Source organism: Phalacrocorax aristotelis, chromosome 6 (genome assembly GCF_949628215.1).
Source record: "Phalacrocorax aristotelis chromosome 6, bGulAri2.1, whole genome shotgun sequence".
NCBI classification, from domain to species: domain Eukaryota; kingdom Metazoa; phylum Chordata; class Aves; order Suliformes; family Phalacrocoracidae; genus Phalacrocorax; species Phalacrocorax aristotelis.
In genome coordinates this window covers 61,843,752-61,862,710 of record NC_134281.1, presented here as the reverse complement: position 1 = coordinate 61,862,710, position 18,959 = coordinate 61,843,752, and positions in this window count along the sequence as shown.

The following is an 18,959-nucleotide window of genomic DNA, read 5'->3' as shown; positions in this document are numbered from 1 at the left end:
AGGGAGTTGTTGAGCATGTTTTCTGGTTCAGAATCAAAGTTTAATAGCACGCAAGAAAGAAAACATTTGACAGCTATTACAAAATGTGGTCTGTGGCTGCTATTGTAGGATGATACTAGAAGGCATGTGGATCATCGCGACATCATTAAACTTCAGAAGGTGATTCTGCTCTACAAACCAATTCTGCGCTTTACAGTGAAACAGCTAATTTTTGCATTAGGGTAAAACTTTCACAAGGTGGTTTGGGCTTTTTGTTGTTGGTTTCTTTGCGTTTTTTTTAACCTTTCCTCTGCCCTAAAAATCCCTCTCTCAATATCAACCTTGAATCTGAAATCCAAGGTAGGTTCTTCCCGGCACGTATTTGATCAGCAATGAACTTTCTGTAATCAGAGCTTGAAAGTGAAAGCGTGAAGACACACAGCAGTTTTAAATACAGTGTCTTTGGGGAAAACAAAAAATAACTGATGGTTGAAGGTCTGAACCAGCTGCTTTCTGGAGACCGGGGAGCTGTAGGATTTGCTGACGCTTCTGTACTTTGATGGTTCTGTCATATAATTCCCTGTTCAAGACTGTAAATACTTGTAGCTGATAGAGACACTATTCTCTCTGCCTCCACTTACTTTCCTCCTAAAGGAAGAATGACTCAGTCCTGGGATGTGTCCTTTGCCCTCCCCTTCCCTCTGGCTTGGCAGCTGTGACAAGTTTTCTCACCTCTTTTAACTAACACTCAAAGTTGTGCTTGGAGAACGTAGGCACTTTACAGGCGCAGGATGATTTCAGCACAGGGGGAGCTGGGGGGTGGGGCCTGGGCTGCCTGCCCTTGCCCTTAAAGCACCACAGTATTGGGCTCCTTCTCTAACGGCCACTGCTTTGGCTAAAGCTCACACACGTGCAGCTTGTCTGGATACATCCTCCTGCCATCCCTGCCCCAAAATCAGGATCGCCTCTGGCTGCCCACAGAGGTTCCTGCCGCCAGGCAGCAGGGCCAGCCTAGGCTCTAGGCAGGGCAAACACCTTGCTGGCAGCCGGCGGGAGCGATGGGTGCCTGCTGTGCCCGGGCCTCACGAGGCGACCGTCGGGTGGGTCTGTCCAGACCCGGCCCCGTGCCGTGCCGAAGCACGCCGCACAACAGCGTGCGAGGGGGCATCTCCCAGCCAGCCTCGGGGCAATCCCAGCCCTGTCCAGCCCATGCTCCCACCTAGACGAGCAAGTCCTGCTCTCAATCCTTTGCTTCTCTTTCCTCAGCCTAGCAAACGCGCTGGCACAAAGGTTCCTTCGCAAGGAAATAGATGGAGGTGGGTTGCCATTTGTAGCACGGAGATCAAAAGGAGGATGCTCATACTGGATCAGAAAAAGATCATCTGAGCCCAGCAGAAGTGGGGTGGGGATGCACAGGGTGGGGGACAGTTGGGGGAGGATGCCCATGTTTGAAAAAAGCTTAGGAGTAAGGACCACCAGCTGGAGAGAAATGCCTGCACCAGCAGGCACGCTAAAACTCTGCTGCCCTCTTCTGACTTCTGTCCCACCCAGGGTCCTTGAGACAATGCCGTCCTCCTCAAATTCCTTTAACTCATTTCTTTGTTTAAGAATTCATCAGAACACATAACTTTATCTCACCGCCCCTGCAAAACTCCACCTTATCTGTGGGCAGAAAGCTTTGAGATGGCTTTGCTGGTCAGTGTTGTGGTCCCCTACAGACACGCCATGCCCAGGTGGCAGTCAGTGCTGGCAATGTCAGCCTTCATAATTCACAGTCATCACTCCAGGTGAAGTAAAGAGCTATATTACTGTGCTGGCAAGAAAGAAAAAGCTTGCATTACCCCAGCTATAGCAGCTATAAGAATTACAGCCCAGAAATAACATTTCTTGTTTGAGCCTGCCTGAACAGTGTAAGCATTTGGGGATTAGGACTGTCAAGATATAGGCATCTACTCATAGTCAGTTGTCTTGGTGAGAAACAAGCAGGGAGTACGAGGCGGGGAGGAGCGCCTGGCCGCCCTCCCTGCCAGGCTGCCCAGTGTCCCTGCCTTGCCTCCGCAGGACGCTTTGCAAGCCTGCGCAGGAATGAATGCAGCTTGCAGCCCCTGACAGTCGTACCCTGCCCGGTTGCTCCCTGTCTCCTGTTTTGGACATAGTTCCCCAACCGTTTCTTTTGCATCCGGTTTGTCTCCTGTTCCTAACTTGGTTTGATGCAACTGTTTCTCCAGATGCCAGATCACTTGTTCAGTCAGTGCTGTGCTGTATTTCTTGTTATTCCCTCTCCTCCTCAGCCAAGAGAAGAAGAAATATCTGAGGGTCCAAGTGGAAGTCTGCAGGGGGAGCTGACCTTGAGACTCATTGCTCTTATGAGAGTGTAACAGATCTTATTTGTTACACACCACTGAAGTAGGTGAACTGCAGGCAATGAAAAGGCAGTGCCCCACTATTGAGAGCAGCACGATCTCATGTTCTTCTAGAAGAGATTAAAAGGCCAAGGTAACCTGAAGAGATCCCTTTCAGAACTTCCCTTCGTGCAAAATTTCAGAATTGCCTTCCAGCTCGCTCTGTTTATTGCCGCAAACCCCTTGTCTCGTACCCGTGGCTGGTGCTTTGCGTTTGGTGTGAACAACCGGGTAGCCCTGGAGCCAGCTGCGTGCTGCTGCCAGCGCAGGGAGAGACAGATTCCTTGCCGATCTCGTCAGAAATCCTATCCTGAAACATCCCCTATTTTATGACCACAAATACCGCGGTCCCAAGTGTGACTGGGATGACCCACCTTTCAGAAACCAGTTACAGATTTTGAAACCCCAGACGAGGTAAGTCCTGCACTTCCCACCAGTGGTGCCTCCTTGTGCAGATTTCAGTTTTTGGTAGTTTTTACTTAGCTGATTCCGCACTTCTTCAGTGAGAGAACAGCACTCGTGCGAGTGCTTGACCAGGGACCGCTTGGCTCTTTCAGTGAGGCTAGTGTGACGCCGAAGCTCTTGTTCGTGCAGCGGCAAAGCAGCCTGCGTGTAACCGCGAGTGAAGCAACGTGGGGAGAGCGATAGTGTTTTAATGCTGCTCCTGTTGACATGTAATTCCCCAGATACCCTTTGAAATAGTCACTTTTCTGTAAAAGCAACACCGTTGTTGCCATTAACAGACTTCTTGATGTGTCTTCCTCCGAGGGAATTTTTACTGGCCATACATTCTGTACACAATCGCATGCCTGCGCATAGGAATATGATCACTGGATTTATGGCATGAGCTATTACTGCTGTCCTTCTTAAGCACTCACAAACGAGACCATGAAAAATTAAAGGCGGCTACAGTGAAGCTGTTGATCCACTAATGTAGAATTACTCAATCTGTGTCTAACCAGCTTGATCCGTCCTATCAATACCAAGATGAAAGGATAGTTTCTGCTCTTCTGGTAACTAGCCTTGCAAACGCCTTTTTAAAATTCTGTCATGCTGAATTACATGGCTCTTATCATTTGCAGATCTTTTTTGAAAGCAGCCTCAGGTTACATGCATATTGGATTACCGCGCATCAAAGAGATTAAAATAGGTGTGTTATAAAGATAAGGGCTTTTTCGTATTCAACTTGCAAAAAATTGCATTATAAAGACCCTTCAGAGAGAACAAAAAAGGGCTCAGAGGAACCGAACTGCAAGAAGCTGCTCATAGAAAATTGCAGAATGGCTGACAGATTCCTGGTAATATACACCGGTGCTTTGTTTCTTGCTTTAATGTGTGTTTTATATCCTCATGAAGAAGCATAAAGTTGGGCATTAATATGTGAGAATAGAAACTTACACATTATCTGCTCATTTTATAGTCCTGTGAAATTATAAAGAAAATCGCAGTTACTTTCAGATGCTAATTTTCTCAGGTACTCCTCACCGACAGACCTGATGTGAATTTATAGGTGACCAAGTATCTTTCAAAGTGCAACACATTAATTTATTCAGCAATTTTAGAGGAGGAGTTGAGATGGGGCATCTATTTTTAGAATTTCTTTTATCTTGAAATCTGGAAATCTGAAAGTTGCATTTGATCCCGTTCCCATTACCTATTATCAGTAAAAAGGCCACAACACGAGATTGTGAAGAAATTATATGTTGCTATTCATAAAAGCATTTCAGAGAGCTACCTGTGCACAGAAGGATCAAAACCAATTAGGAGATCATTGAAATTGCAGCTAAAATGTGAAAGAAGAGTAAGTTCTCTGTTGGTTAAAAGAAAAAGATGCTCTTGAGAATGACACATGCGCACGTGTCTGCCTCATACTCTTGTTGACAGAGGGAGAATCCAAGCTCTGAGAGAGGCTCTTGCCCTTCACATCAATAATCCAGTTCTTGAAAGCCGGCAGATTATCTGATGTTGATTCGAGGAGCCTTGGAGGTACAACGTTTGATGGGAAGGTCTAGGGTACTGAGTAACTCAACTTGCAAGATAAACAAAAGCGTGAAACAGCATGAACTGTATCAGGCATAACCCAAAAGAGGTTATCTGTGATTCAGGATGTTCTCCAGGCAATCTAAAAAGCGGGTTTGGAGCCCTTATGACTTACACAATCTGATTTTACTGAGCTTTAGGTTATTAGTAGTTATTTTTAAAGCACATAGACCTCCAGATGATCTGAATATTTTTATTTAGAGCATTATATGTTGTCAAATGCCTTAGTCTACTTTACCAGTGTCATAAACTACTAGGACTAAGGAAACAGTATCAGAAGGAAATAGAATGTAGCTAAGGTGCTAGAAGGTGGGGGGAGAAAGCTCACTTGGAGAGGGCTGCGTATATTATTCACCACATCTTGGCAAAGAAGGAATATTCAGATTTAATAATGAAACCGAAACAGGGTGGGAAGTACGTACGCTGGTGGTCTGACCTCGCTGGCCTGCCCCGGGGTGCACGGGGTGGGAGGGAAGGCACCATCCTCATCCCTCCCAGCAATGGCCACAGGGGAAGGAGGAGCTCCCATCCCAGTTCCTCTCGGAAAGTGTTCTCCTGCTGTGCGTGCATCAGTGTAGGGACCCACCTCTGAGGGAAGAGGGGGTTTGGCACACAGCCTCTGGGAGCTTTAGGGGCTCTGCCCTGTAACGCTGCTGCTTTATAGAATCACAGAATCGTTAGGGTTGGAAAAGACCCTTAAGATCATCGAGTCCAACCGCTAACCTGTCACTGCCAAGCCCACCACTAAACCATATCCTCAAGCACCACGTCTGCCCTTCTTTTAAATACCTCCAGGGATGGAGACTCCAGCACCTCCCTGGGCAGCCCTGTTTATACACTGTTTATAACAGTGTATTGCCCGATCCTTCCCGCCCCTGCTGTGCTTTCTGTTTACAATAGCATGCTTTGCAGCTCAGGCGTAGCTGTGTTTGTACTACGCTCCTTCTCGTGTGTATTTCTGAGTGCATTCTCAGGACTGTGGGCTCGTCCTTGCAGTTCAAACGTCATTCAGATTGCATTTCAAGACTAAGCACCTCATTGCACTAGTAGTGGCTGATCTCTAAGAATGCCCAGTGCCAATCACCAAATGTATTGATTTGGGAGCATTGACTGAAGACTAAGGAATTGACCACTCAGCTTTCCTAAAGTACCGTGTGATCTTACCGATGGTCTGTGCCTCCCGCCTCTGTGACCCCAGACCATAACACAGCAATGGGAAAACATAACGCTTTTTCTTATGCCTTACGTTCACAGAAGCGCAGAATCCCAGGTTGGAAAGGACCTCAGGGGTCATCTAGTCTGACCTTAATTTTATGAGCCTGCGGTTTGTAACTCCGGACCCACCTCACGGGGCGTGTGTTCGTGCCAGTTGGCTTCTCTAAAATGGTTTTGTCAGTTCTACCCCTTCCCGGGGCGGCCTGCCTGCAGGTACAACTGGTGCTGGACTTTGTGCCATTCTGCAGCTTTGGGATGGGGCCAAGGCGGGGCGATTTACAGGGAAACAACTCCATTTTCCACCTGTTTAGCAGGCAATATTTGAACGTGTTGTATGAATGACTTTGCAGCCACAAGCCAATAGTTAACAAAATTCTAACACAGAAAATACCTTAATATCTTTGCATATAACAATTTCTTGTAACCTCATCACCTGCAGTGTTCATAAGACCATTATTTTAAAATTATTCTCTAGCAGTACCAACCTGCTCACTAGACCTGGTGAATTAACCTTTGCAGCAACATTTGGCATTAATTCTGACTCTATTTTTGTAAAATAAAACCGTAAAATTAATTTAGTCAGGACACTGAAAAATTCTCAAATTCACAGGCCTGCGTCACCATTAGGGGGAAAAAAAAAAGGCAACTACTGCATACTAACCAACAGTTTTGTTTTTCACATTGATGTTTCTGGGCAAAAAGAAATCTCCGCCAGCGTGGGTGGTCCTTCACATAAGGAGGTCCATGAAAATGGGATTGTGCTGATTCTGAGCTCAAAATATTGTTAAATTTCATATGAATAAAATATAGTAATGACTTTTTGAAGTCTCCCTTCCCATTACTCTGGAATTAGTTACAGCACTAAGGTTATTTCAAGGGAAAGTCAGTTTGATATCTTGCTTTACTTCCTTATTTCTCAGTTCATTTGTTAGTATTGAGGTGGGGAAGCTGGCTACTTACTACTGTCTCCATCACATTTTCTCTGAGCTTATAAAAGGTTTTATGTTCATTTCTTTTAAGTGGGCTCTTAGAAATTTCATGTCTGTGCTTCGGACTCCAGCCAGAGGAGAAATACATTTAAATACATTTAAAATGCATTCTTAGTTTTGAATAAGAAACTTCCTGCTAGATTCTTGAGAGCTTTTGTGTGTAGTCTAAGGTGACAAGGGACTTCAGGGTCATTGGCAAACAGCAGACCTCACCTGGAGCTTCATTAAGATTTGCCACCCACCAAACTAAGGTACCTTTTCCTTGCAGACAAGACTTGTTCCTTGTTTTGCAAACATTTATAATTATAAAAATTTACTCCCCTTCTGTCGCTTCCCTGAAAGTTCATGACACTTAAGCCTTCAATCCTCTGCTTGCTGCTGCTGAGTCCTAGCCCAAATAATCTCTGTCCAGATGATTATGAAGTCTTAATTAAAGAATTTTCATTTCGTGTGAGGAATAGGGATCAGATGAATTAATAAAAGCTGAATATCTTTTTTTATGCTAATAATTTTCAAAATAAATGGCAAAGGAAGAGAATCACAGAGTATATGTCAGCAGTTTAGTATCCTCAGTGCAGTACATCAATAACTTTTTAAGATCTTTTGGCTCTTTCATTTCATATTTAATTAGGCTTTATAATTCTAATAGTAATTTCTTTGAAATAAATACATTGGTGCGTTCAATTATTGGACTTCAGCATTTGGAGTGGAATTCCAGCCTCTTCTAAGGTATCACATAAATCCTATGGCAGCACAACAACTAAATTCATACCTCAAGAGCTAATTTCACTCGTTGCTCTCTGGTTCTCCACAGCTATTGGCACCTAACTTGAACAAAAGGTGGCTGACTCTTCAAATCTCTGTATTTTACTACGTTCCTCATATACATGTCGCTTTTCTGGGGGCGCGATTCCCGAATAATGAGTTTTGAAAACCTGGCACGGCTAAGAGCCCCTGCCTGGGGAGATGAAGGGATGACGAGTGGTGGTTCCTCTGCAGCGTACAGAAAAGGCTCTCCTGGTGGAGAAGGGCAGGGCCAAGAGCATCGCTGCTGGGTGCAGGGACTGGCTTCAACCCTTGAGTTGCTCCTTTCCACAGCCAGGGAGCGGGGTTATGATTAGCTCTCCAGGAGGCTGAGTCCTGTTGTCAGCCAGAGAACAAACCCCCTGCGTTACGAGTGTGGCTGACCGACTGAGAAGCCATGCGCGGCTCAGGCGCCGGAGTTTGGCCTTCCTGGCTGTAGCAACTCATCTACACCATTCTGTCACGCCCAGCTGTGCCGTCACAGATCTCATGTTTTGTTCACAGCACTGGTTCAACGCATGATCTTAGGGAAGTTGCATCACTTATTAAGTTGTCCTACTCATCAAATGTTAACGATGGCGCCTGTGTAAAAGAATAGTAAGTAATCTGTGGGAAATACAATTATTGTATAATAACTGATGGCAAGCGCTACTCTTCATGTTTATTATAGCGTCCAGATTTTACTCAGTTTCCAAACAACAATTTTGGAACTCTGACTTCTTGGAAGTAAAACATTCCACCTTTTTTTCACTCTGTCCAGGTGTTTTCCCTGTAGTCCAGTCTATGGGAATAGTCCTGTGTTTTCAGTAGCGCTCCATCAAGAAAACATCATTTTCATTGTAGGTTTTTTTTTCAACACGGTTTTTAGTTCAAAATGCAACTAGAATGCTAGCTGTATTTTTTTAGTTTAGCTCTTCATGGAAACACCGTTATGATGGGTAGGTAAAGTAATTAAATAGTTCCAATATCTGCAGTAAATACCAAGCGTGTGTCTATTTTAGCCCTACCATTAGACCCCCTTGTCTCTCTTCCTACTCTTACAAAAGTTCTGAAAACATTGAGACGTACTTGCCATAATTGTATTTTTGATATATTGCTGGATTTTATTTTTTTTCTTTACCAGGCACATGTAAACGAATGTCATTATTTTTTTCCATTAAGAGCAGAATAATTATAGTAAGAAAAGCAGGTGTTGCAGATACGCTTAATGCCTAAAGATTTACAGGTCTGGCAGCAAAGCAGAGGACCTTTGACTCGATACTGAGCATGCCTGACAGTAAAGCTCTGCTTTGATAAATGAGTAAGTACGCTGAAATGTACAGTGCTTAAAGCATCTGCGGTTGAGTAGCATTTCTTAGGGCAATATATCAAGGGATTAAAGTAAAAGAAAGGAGTTTTTATTGTATGATAATAGTTCTTTAGCAATAGGCTTTAATTCCTGTTGCATTCAGGAAAACCATAATGCTCTGATTTTTCATCTTTGCTCTTCCCAGATGACTTTTGTCTTTGTCTTTATACAACTGAGTTACACATTCTTCTGAATCAATTCCAAATGGCTGGTTAGTGGGAAAATAAAAGCAAGCCTGAACTCTTTATAACATTAAATTAAGGACAAATTACTAGGATTTTTTGTGTGTGTGAATACTATCTGTAGCAGAATTTAGTAAAACCAATCGCACAGTGGAAGTGTGAAAACTTGGATTAAGAATTAATCTTTTGTAGTTCAGATGGCATTAAGTTATAACTTATTACTGGAGAAGCTGGTTCAATCTAATTTTCAGATGGTGATGGTTTTCCTCTCAACCAAGACAAAATTTCAGTAGATAATTAATTAACTGTAGGTTTTGAGCTTCTCTGCCTGGAAGAGCAAGGCTAAAAGGTATTTTGGAACAAAAAAAAAAAATAGTGGAGCAAAAAATAGCTTGTTTATGTTTAGATTTGTCTAATGAAATGAATTTTCACAAACCCGACTGCAACAATAGAAATGGAATGTCTAAACAGGTGCGAGAAAGTAGATACAAGAGTTTTGATTAGCATACATCAGCTTTCTTTCTAATTTCAGATCAGTGCTACAATTACTGAGCTAGAAATCCAACATATTTTATATTTTGTTAAACATAAAGGTCTAAGTCTGAAAATGACGGAATAGATGCTGTAAACTGGAATCTTAGGGATGATTTTGTTTAGTAGGAGGAACGAAGGACTTCAGCTCTGTGTAGCATTTAGTGATGACTAACGTCTAGGTTCTTCGGTGTGTTAAAAACCATGGCATGTTTGCTGCAGCACACATGTTCTGGTAGAAAATCAGTTTTGTTTCTCAGTCCCTCTTAAGCTTTATGATCATCCTTGAAGTGCCACCAAGGTTTTATGATATAAATGATTGTAAAGTCACTTGCTTTCCTTGAAAGGAAATAAATTTTAAGCCTTGGTACTGCTGAAACGTTGCCCATCATGTGAGACTTGATCTGATGTGCGCTGAGGACAATGAGTGTCTCGTGATGGCTTCAGTGGGTGTCGGATCAGCCCAAGGCTTCAGCCTTCACTTCTTATGTGATTAGTGTATTATTTGGAAACCTTTCTAAATATTAAGCTCTTAATTGAGATGATTAGTGGATCAAAAGCTTCTTACCTTTATTTTTTTAAAGGAAAGGGAAAAAGTGTTACAGAGGTATTAGAAGGAAGTGTAAAGTCCAGTAAGTAACAGCTACTGTAGCGTTGCCTGGAACGGCATGGAGAACAGGAGTGGACAGGCAAAGTCAAGCAGATTTAAATTGACCGGAGGAACTGCTAGTAGCAGTAGGAAAGGTGAAGGCTGGAATATGGAGGCAGATACAAAGCATGTAGGTGGTTGATTCAGTTTGAACATAGGCGAGGTGGGTTCAAATGCAGAAATGAACCAAGTCTGGCTATTGACTGTTTTGAATATCGCACCCTTTATAAGAAGCTTCACATAATGTAGCTTGCATTTCATCTAGAACAGGAGAAGGAAATTTTGTTTTCCCATGCAGCAGAATTAAAGTTTCCTCCTTGCGTTAGCTCTGCTTCGCGTACAGGAAGCAAGGTCTTTGCAATGCCCTAACGGACTTTCTGTGCGTATCGGGGATTTTCATTAAACTCTTACACTAATGTGTTAACCATTGAGTCACCTTTTCACTCATCCCATTTGAACTCCTGACGTGCTAGATGGCAGGAGAACAACTAAATTAACACTTCTTTGAAGTTACTTTACTTTAGAGAGAGAAAGTAGCACCTGCAAAGGGAAAAAGATGTGACAAGAGGCAAATTGTTAGTGTCACTGTAAAATAAGAGGGAAGAAATAAGAGCAGAAAGAGACTCATAAATGTCAAATCATAACAGTGTCACCAGGAAAAGACTACTTTTTTTCTCTGTGACAACGTATACCTTGGCTGATCTTTTTCAGGTGACTCAGTTCTTGACTGTATCATGAACATAACACAGCAGAAAATTACTTCAGTGTCAGAAAATAAATTATCCAAAAGAAAAATTGTTTTCCCCTAAATGTTGTTAACAAGCTCTCCATGAAAGTATAGTACATGGAGGAGATGAGTGTAAGGGTCAAAAGCCTGAGTGACCAAGTCACCTGCTCTCGGCCCACTGACATTTTTTTTGAGCTGCACTTTTTCAATCACACTTAAATCATGACAGTATCTACGCCCTGTGTTGTCAGAAAACACTTGCTGAGTGCTGTTTGTGAAAGAGCAGAATAGGGCAGTTGAAGAGTCATATTTTCAAGGGTTGTTAACTTTGCCTGAACAACACGATGGGAACCTTCTCTCTTTCTCTGTCTGATGGTTTTTGCTTCCTTTTTTCTCTTTCACGATAAATGTTGCAACTGGTATCTGATGCACTGGAGTCATGACATAAAACAATAGAGAGAAATCATGGGCTTTATCTACAGAGATGCTGTGGGTTTTCCTCAGGCTAGTTGAACTGAAGAAGACAGAAATGAGACACATTAGGTCATGCGGTCCAGACTAGTCTCTAACGTATCTTTGAGCAATTTGTCACAGTGCTAATGTTGGTTAGACAAGCTATACAAATATTATTCTGACAAATGGTGCTTGGAACAGGACCTTATATTCCCTGTTTCAGAATGGCAGTGTCTATTTCTGGTCAGGCTCACCATCCCACGTTAGCTCTAGATACGGAAGCCCATTCCTACACAGAAGCAACCAGTTCTGTTGTGTTTTGGATGCGATATAAACATTTTTTGATGATTTAGATTGGGTCCACGTGTGGTCCTTGGTGAAGAAGCAATTCATTTTCGTGTTGCTGGGGGTGTTCATTGAAAGCAAATGAATCCTCCAAGCCGTGCTCCCTCTCCTCCCCGCCGTGTGCTGCTGACAGCTCTTGGAGCATGGGAATGTCACTGTCCCAGAGGACTGGGCATAACTTTCCTTTCAACACCTGAACTGGGGTGTCACCCTCTCACGAGGGCGTAAAGTGTGATATTTCAAAAAAAAAAAAAACAGGGGCGATAGGAGACAGTCTTGCTGTTGCAATCTTACATAGCTCTGTCTAAACAAATCAGTATGCAGGGCACTTTTACAGATTTTGACAGAAAACAATAACATGCAAATGAAACCGATTGATAACGTGATTCATTAGGCCTGGAATGCAACAAATGAGCTGTAATGTGCAAAGTGCAAACCTATGCACTCTAAGTAAAAACAAGAATTTCAGCAATAAGCCAGGAACTCTTCAGCTGAGGAGGCCAGAGGAGCAGAAGGGCCTTGGAGCATTAATTAATTAGAGATTGGCTCGGGGCCAGCTGTAAGATGCAGCTGTGAGAAACATAGATGTATCAGCTGAAGTTCTTTCAGACGAGGTAAAGCCAAATCTCATCTAGGCTATTATAAACTGATCTAGTTAGGCATGTTTGAAAGGCTTGGGAACAGGTGAAGCAGAAAATTTTGAGATGGATGCAAGTGAGGGTCTGGAGAGCCCCTGCTGGACTCCGGAAAGGAAAGGAGGAAAAAGGTCTTTACTGGGCTACAAATCTGCCCTTGAGGATTTGCTCAAGCAACAGCAAAGTACCTTGTGACAGGAGCAGTCTTGATGGGATTGTGGTGTAGGGTTTTGCTTCCAAGTAGTTCTGCTGCTGCTTGGTCTAGGGTTAAGACTGTATCTTTTCCCACCATATGCATTCTGTCCGCAGGGAGAGGAGAGAAAGTTCAGCCTCCATGTTAATATCTGTGCAATATCTGCCTTGCAGTATTTATCTGAGGTCCTTTGGGGGATATTCTAACAAAACAAGAGCTGGGCATAGATCACTGTCCAGTGATCAAACCAGAAGAATAAAAGCAGGGAGAAGAAATTCCTTCAGGGGGAAAAAATGAAGGTACCTGTAATCTAATATGTATATGAATAAGACTAAATAAAATTATATGCTATAGTAGGAGTTTGCACAGAATGGTACTGAAAGGTCGTTTGGGTCACGTAGACATAAAGTACTGGGGTGTTTATCACACATACGAACAGTATTGGCTATTTTATGTAACAGAAAATTTAACTTAACCCTTCCCATAAGCAGCCCGTGAAACTCCCTGCAACAGGCACACTTCTGTTTATAACAATGTTCCCACAAACCATACGCAAAATGGTAATTTCATGCAGCCTCAAACTCCTAGATTAAATGAGGATTAGTAGTCAGCTATTGGTTTGGTTGGACTGTCTTTGGATATATTTGTCAGACTGAGTCAAAAAGCTAGAAACATCCTGTTACACGCTGTGTTCCGGAGGAGATCTAAGCTGTTGGTGGTGTTAGTGCAGCAGTAGAAAAAACAGATTATTTATTTGCTCAGCTATTAAAATGCGTGGATTATGCACTGCAGGAGGGGTAAAGATTTGCAATGTATAGATCCAAAACCCGTCTATTGCCTTCAGAACCAAATGCAGACAGTAATGTGTAGAAATACTCTTCAGTGGAACAAAGAAGTTCAAAGATGTTGAAAGCACAGATTTCTATAAAGTATAAAGTACTTGGGACAGGGACCTTTTTCCCCCGTTCTTTTCTTCCGTTCTTTGAACAAGTGAGTTCTGAAATGTAATTTTTAGAGCAGTGGAAATCTATCATAGATGTCAAACTGTATAGGACATTTAATCAGATAACTTTTGCAATCCTGTTACAAGTTAACCTATGCCAGATGCTCTATTTCCTCTTTGAGTGAGAAATAGAAAGTGTCCATGTGGGATGACATACACAAGGAGAGCTTCAGAGCTTAAAAACCCCAACAGTCTTATACCACTGTTTGCAACATTCAAGTGTCTTGTACTTTAACACTTAAGTTAGTTACGGAGAACAGTGATATCACCAAGAATCTTTTTGTCTTGAGCATATTAGCACCAGAAGCTGAAATTCTCTCTGAAGGTGCTGATAGTAGCAAATGATGCAAAATCTCTATCTGAAAAACTCTGAGCTGGTGTGTCTTGCTGGTTTTTGTTGCTAGCCTGTTGTTGAGCCTTTTCACGAGAGGAATGTTTTACAGTTAGGGATATTGGAGAGAATTATACATTCCCATTTTCAGGGGAAAAGAATGAATTTCATTAGTTCGGCAGCCTTATTTCAATGCAATTGTGGAGGCACTCCGCGCTAGAGACAATAGGTGGTATTTCTCCCCCCCACCCAGGGGTGAGCTCAGCTGGGTGACTGCAGAGCGAAGCACTGCGTGTCCCAAAATCTGGACAACTCATAGCTGCTTATAGCAACAAGAGTTGATGGTGATTTTCGGCATTTCTGGATTGTTTCTTTCTGGGATACCTTAAAGGCTTGCTCGACCCATTTGTCTTTCCAGAAGTGTTATCCATATAAGTGTTGCTGGCCCATTTTAGCGTGCACACAGAGCACTGGGAAAGGTAGCTGTTAAGGGTGGAGGCATTCCCAGTGCTTCCAACGAGCTGTCCTGAGCTTTTTCATCAAGCCTAAGCAAACAGTTACGTGTTGACCCCTCCATGACTGGTTTCTTGCAGTCTGACTTAGACTGAAAGTGTGCTATTGGCATGCAGAAGGAGCTGACGGTAGTAGGGCGGATAGTTCCTACCCCTTATTTTGAGATAAGGGTTTTTTTCACTTGTTCAGGAGATTTGACCTTTTGGGGGGCTTATTTTTGAAACGTGCAAGACAATTACCACTGGGTAACCTCTGTCATGATTCACTGTGTTTCTGCTATAACAGCTTTTTCTGTTACAAGTAAACGTCTTCTCCTATATGAGAAGAGCCTACATCTCCCTCCCCACCAGACAGGTTATCTCGTGTTTCACGTAGGTAAGGTGCTGTGCCCAGCTAGGCGCTGTGAAGCAAACGTCTCTCTTCAAGTCATTCTGTACGAGTACCCCTCAAAGGGGAAGCCCAAAAGTGGATGTTCTTTCTTTTCCTTTAAATTAACGTTTTACCTACCTATCCATCAAGTACCTGATTTTATTCATTTCTTCATTTTGTGTAGTATGAAGCAATGACTGTTGTCTATGAACCCCCGTGCCCTGGGGATTCGCGTTGTTTTGATGTCTCTCCCTCTCTGTCTCTCTGTTTTTTAAAGAGCTTTTCTTTTATCTATGCATATGCATTTGGAGGCATTTTCAAAGTGGCACATCATAGATAAAATTGTAAACACATTATAGATTGATATATTAAGGCACAATATGTGTGAAGTGTGTGTAAATCTAAGCTTGCTGCTTATTTTCATAATCACTCTTGACTTCTTTTCCACTGACGCTCCTCATTTTCTCTGAGTAATGTTGCAAGAAGGGACAGCAAGTTTTTCAAGCCATATGTTTTCTGAAAAGAATTGTGTGTCAGCATCACTAAATATAAAGCAAATATTTATGTAACTGATTGTAAAATGCTCAGTAATGCTGAGTATTGCAGTGTTGCCTTGTTTGTGTGCATCTTATTTTTATTACCTTAATATCTTTCCATTGTTGGCATTCTTCATCCACAATCTCTATTTTTATACTCTATCTGTAGTTAAACGAGAATGTTCTCAGTGCAGGCCAAGTTATTCTAAGATTATAGTCTCTGTCAATGGCGACTTTTTATTTCTTCTTCCGTCTTTTCCTAGATCTTTTTGAACAGTACATTTGAAATTACCCTCTCTAGTTTTGGCACAATAAATCATGAGAGTTCAAATTACCTAAGGTCAAAAACCTTTTTCCAGAAGGACTTGCATACTAAATGTATTAAGAAATGCTTTGTAACTCTTAAAAGGCAAAGTGATGAATAAGTTATTAAAGGAACTTTTAACAAGAGTGGAAGTAATATATATCCCACAGGAAGCTATTATGAGCCCATTAATACCACAAGCCAAAGTTTTACTTACTGAATATAATCTAAATTGCATTGCACTCACCAACTATTAAGGGAAATACTCAGTTGCTGTGGTCTTGTGGTTGATTCATTTCTTTGATTTCTCCAAATATCCTTCTTCCTCTGCTCTTTGTTTACATGAAAAGTTCAAATTCAATTACATAAGCCGCAGCGATTTGGAAAGTCCTTGTTCCGAACAGGGTGATGTTCCTTGATGCCTATGCATAATAGAAAAAATTTCCTTGATGATCCACACATCATCCTCCAAACCTTAAGGTCCTGGCACTTGAGCGGTACAGTGCTCCGCGTGCAATGCTCATTTAGACCCTCTGAGCACATTGGGTTTTGGATGCACCCTTCAGGAAAGGCTGGGAGCAGTGTGGCCAGCACGCTGCTGAAGCAGCTCTGCTGCTCGCCTTTGCTGGAGCTGGTACTTCTCAAGTTGACCAGCCCAGTGGCTGCGGTCAGCCAGGAGCACCAGTTCGAGGACCTGTGTACACAGCAGCACCAAAGCCTCTCGTTGGGCAACCGTGGTCTTCACCTGCTTTGCAAGCCAGGGTGGCCCAGGCAAGCGTGGCCGATGGCTTTTCTTTCTCGTTCTTTTCTGGTAGAGAACCTAGCTCATCCTCATGAGTTAAACAAATGCATCCTCAGAATAGATATTGTGCTACAGTTAACTGCTACCAGCATTGATTTAACCTTGAAAGAGTTAACCCCATTTATTCTCTCAAAACCACAAAAAACCCATATTATTTAAAGGCAGGATTTTGCAGTTTTGCTGTTTGGGAGGGTGAGACCTAGTTTTGGTATGTTTAAAGAAAATGGCTAGGTCAAAGAAAAAAAGGTTCCTCTTTGGACTGAATTGTCTCCAAAAGGCAGCAGAACAGGGACAAGGCTGCATGCCTGCACTTTCCACCCCAGGTAGTTAAAGTTTCTGCCACTTTGCACAGATTTGTTTCTTTTTAAACCAGGTCTCTTGTAGTGTTCTCACACATGAAAATTAACAAAAAAAAATACCATTGGGTGACTTAGGTATGTTAAAATTCCTTTTGGCGTATAAATGTATTACTTCAGACATTGCTTACTTATGTATTGCTTGTGCGTGCGCACGTACCGTTGCTGAGCGGTGAGAGGAGCTCCAGTGCGAAGCACCCCAGCCACTGCAAGAGGCCAGCCTGGCTTCCCTGCTGCTGAGAGCTGAGTCAGAGAAGGGGCTGACTGAGGGAACGTCACCCAGCTCAGCAGTCCCCTGAGATGGACTAAATATGAACCAAAGAAACTTGATGCTTCGTGCTTGATCCAGGCAGACTCCCAGCACCTAGGAGGGATCCTGAGGCAGCAGAAGATGATCCCTAAACTGTGTCTTCCCTTAGTGGGGAGGCAAAAATATGACATTTCTGGGCAGTGAGGGAAGCCTTTGCAGTTACTTTTTATCATACGGGGGCTAAATATAGGCCATACGTTTTATGTTACTCATTTCTTAACCAACCCCATCTGAAATATTTATTAGTGTCTCAGTTATATTTTGGTAAGCCATTAACCTCACCTCCCCTTTCGTGCTCATCAAATTAAAACATTATCCTAAGATACATAAGAAAAAAAATCAATTAAACGGGACGAACTCTCAGGCAGTCCCACCCCTGCAATGGAGAGAGCAAAGCCAAGCATTGAGATGGTTTTGTAACAATTAGCTTCAGTCGGACAAAAAGCTTCTGAAGGATTCTGTATCTTTATTTACCCCCTCTGTTCTGCATTTTGAGAGCGGTGCGTTCAGCAACCAATCGTACAGTACCTACCAAATAGCCGAGCAGCCCCGGCAGGTGCTTGTTACGTATGCCCTTCACAGTTTTTGGCAGCTTCACTTCTATGACTCATTTGATCATGAGCTTCCACTTTGATGGCCTTTAAACTACCTATCCGTAGCTGTTAACGTGGCTGCAAGGTTTGAAATCCTTTCTTGGCGCGACTTAATTCTATAACCCAATTAAATCAGATGGTGTGAGCTGTTTCTTGGGTATTCTTGCTGTTGTATCCCTCATTGCTCTACCTTCAGCTTTTCAAATGTTAAGGTTTGAGGAATCCTAACGTTTCTCTCTCCTTTGTTATCATGGAATGCATCTAAAGCCTCTTTGTCATTAAAATGTAGTTGATGAGCACTTAATTGTTAAATGATTTAAAATAGAAAGTTTAATTTGTCCACGACAAAATTGAAATGTATTTTTGGAATATGCATTAGATTCTTATGAGCGCGGCTAGATCGGACTAACATACCCTGCTGGGTCAGATACAGGCTCTAAAATGTCTCTTTATACTTGCTGTTGCTTTTCCTTTCCGGAGAGAACCCTTCGCGTGCACCCCGCGTACCCTTTTCGGGTGCAGCGTGTGTGAGTAGAACGAGAGCGTTCTGCGTGAGCCTCTGTTGCTGTGGTAGATGACGTACCCCTCTTCAGCTTACGTTAAAATGGTCATGCTAAACAGAATGACCATCTGTGCTTTAAGTACGCTAATGCCGTTTCTCCTTTGATACCTATGTAGGAGTCTGCTACCGCCCGCTGGTGGAAACACAACGGCAGGTCTGCCCACGTGCGGCAGCTCTGCGTTTCAGTTTCAGATACCAAGCCATACGATCCCAAGGAGGCAGGAGGAGCTGTAGCTATTTAGATACTTATATCTGGGAAATGTGGGAGAAGCTTAACATTTGCCATTCACGTGTTCACGTCAGGGCAGGGAGCAACCTTTGTTCCTGCCTGACGCTGCGCTGCTCTCCTGTCTGCCTGAAGCACCTCCAAGTGTTTCGGGAAGTTCTTGATGGTTGGCAAGAAGATATTAGGACATTACAGTGATAGATGTCTCTGAGGCCATATAATGCGAGATTTCTCTTTGGCATGTTATATGTAACAACTAAAACTTTATGGCGATGAGTTTTACCCCTTTACTTCAAAGAATTCGTGTGTGATGTTATACGGTGACGTTGTTCTTGTGCTTTACAGAAGTGGGATACCACCGAGGTAGGAGGGAGCTTTGTGAGCAGCCACAGAGGGCTAAAAGTGTTCTTAAACTGTGCGAGAAAACCTGCGCTAGCAGCAAATCACCCCTATAGTAGCTGCAGCCACTTTAGTTTGGTATTATACTAATCTGCGTTGGTGGCTACGTGAACCTGCAGCTCTTCTGTGTCACAAAATGAGTTTATTCAGTGTTAGATCTAGA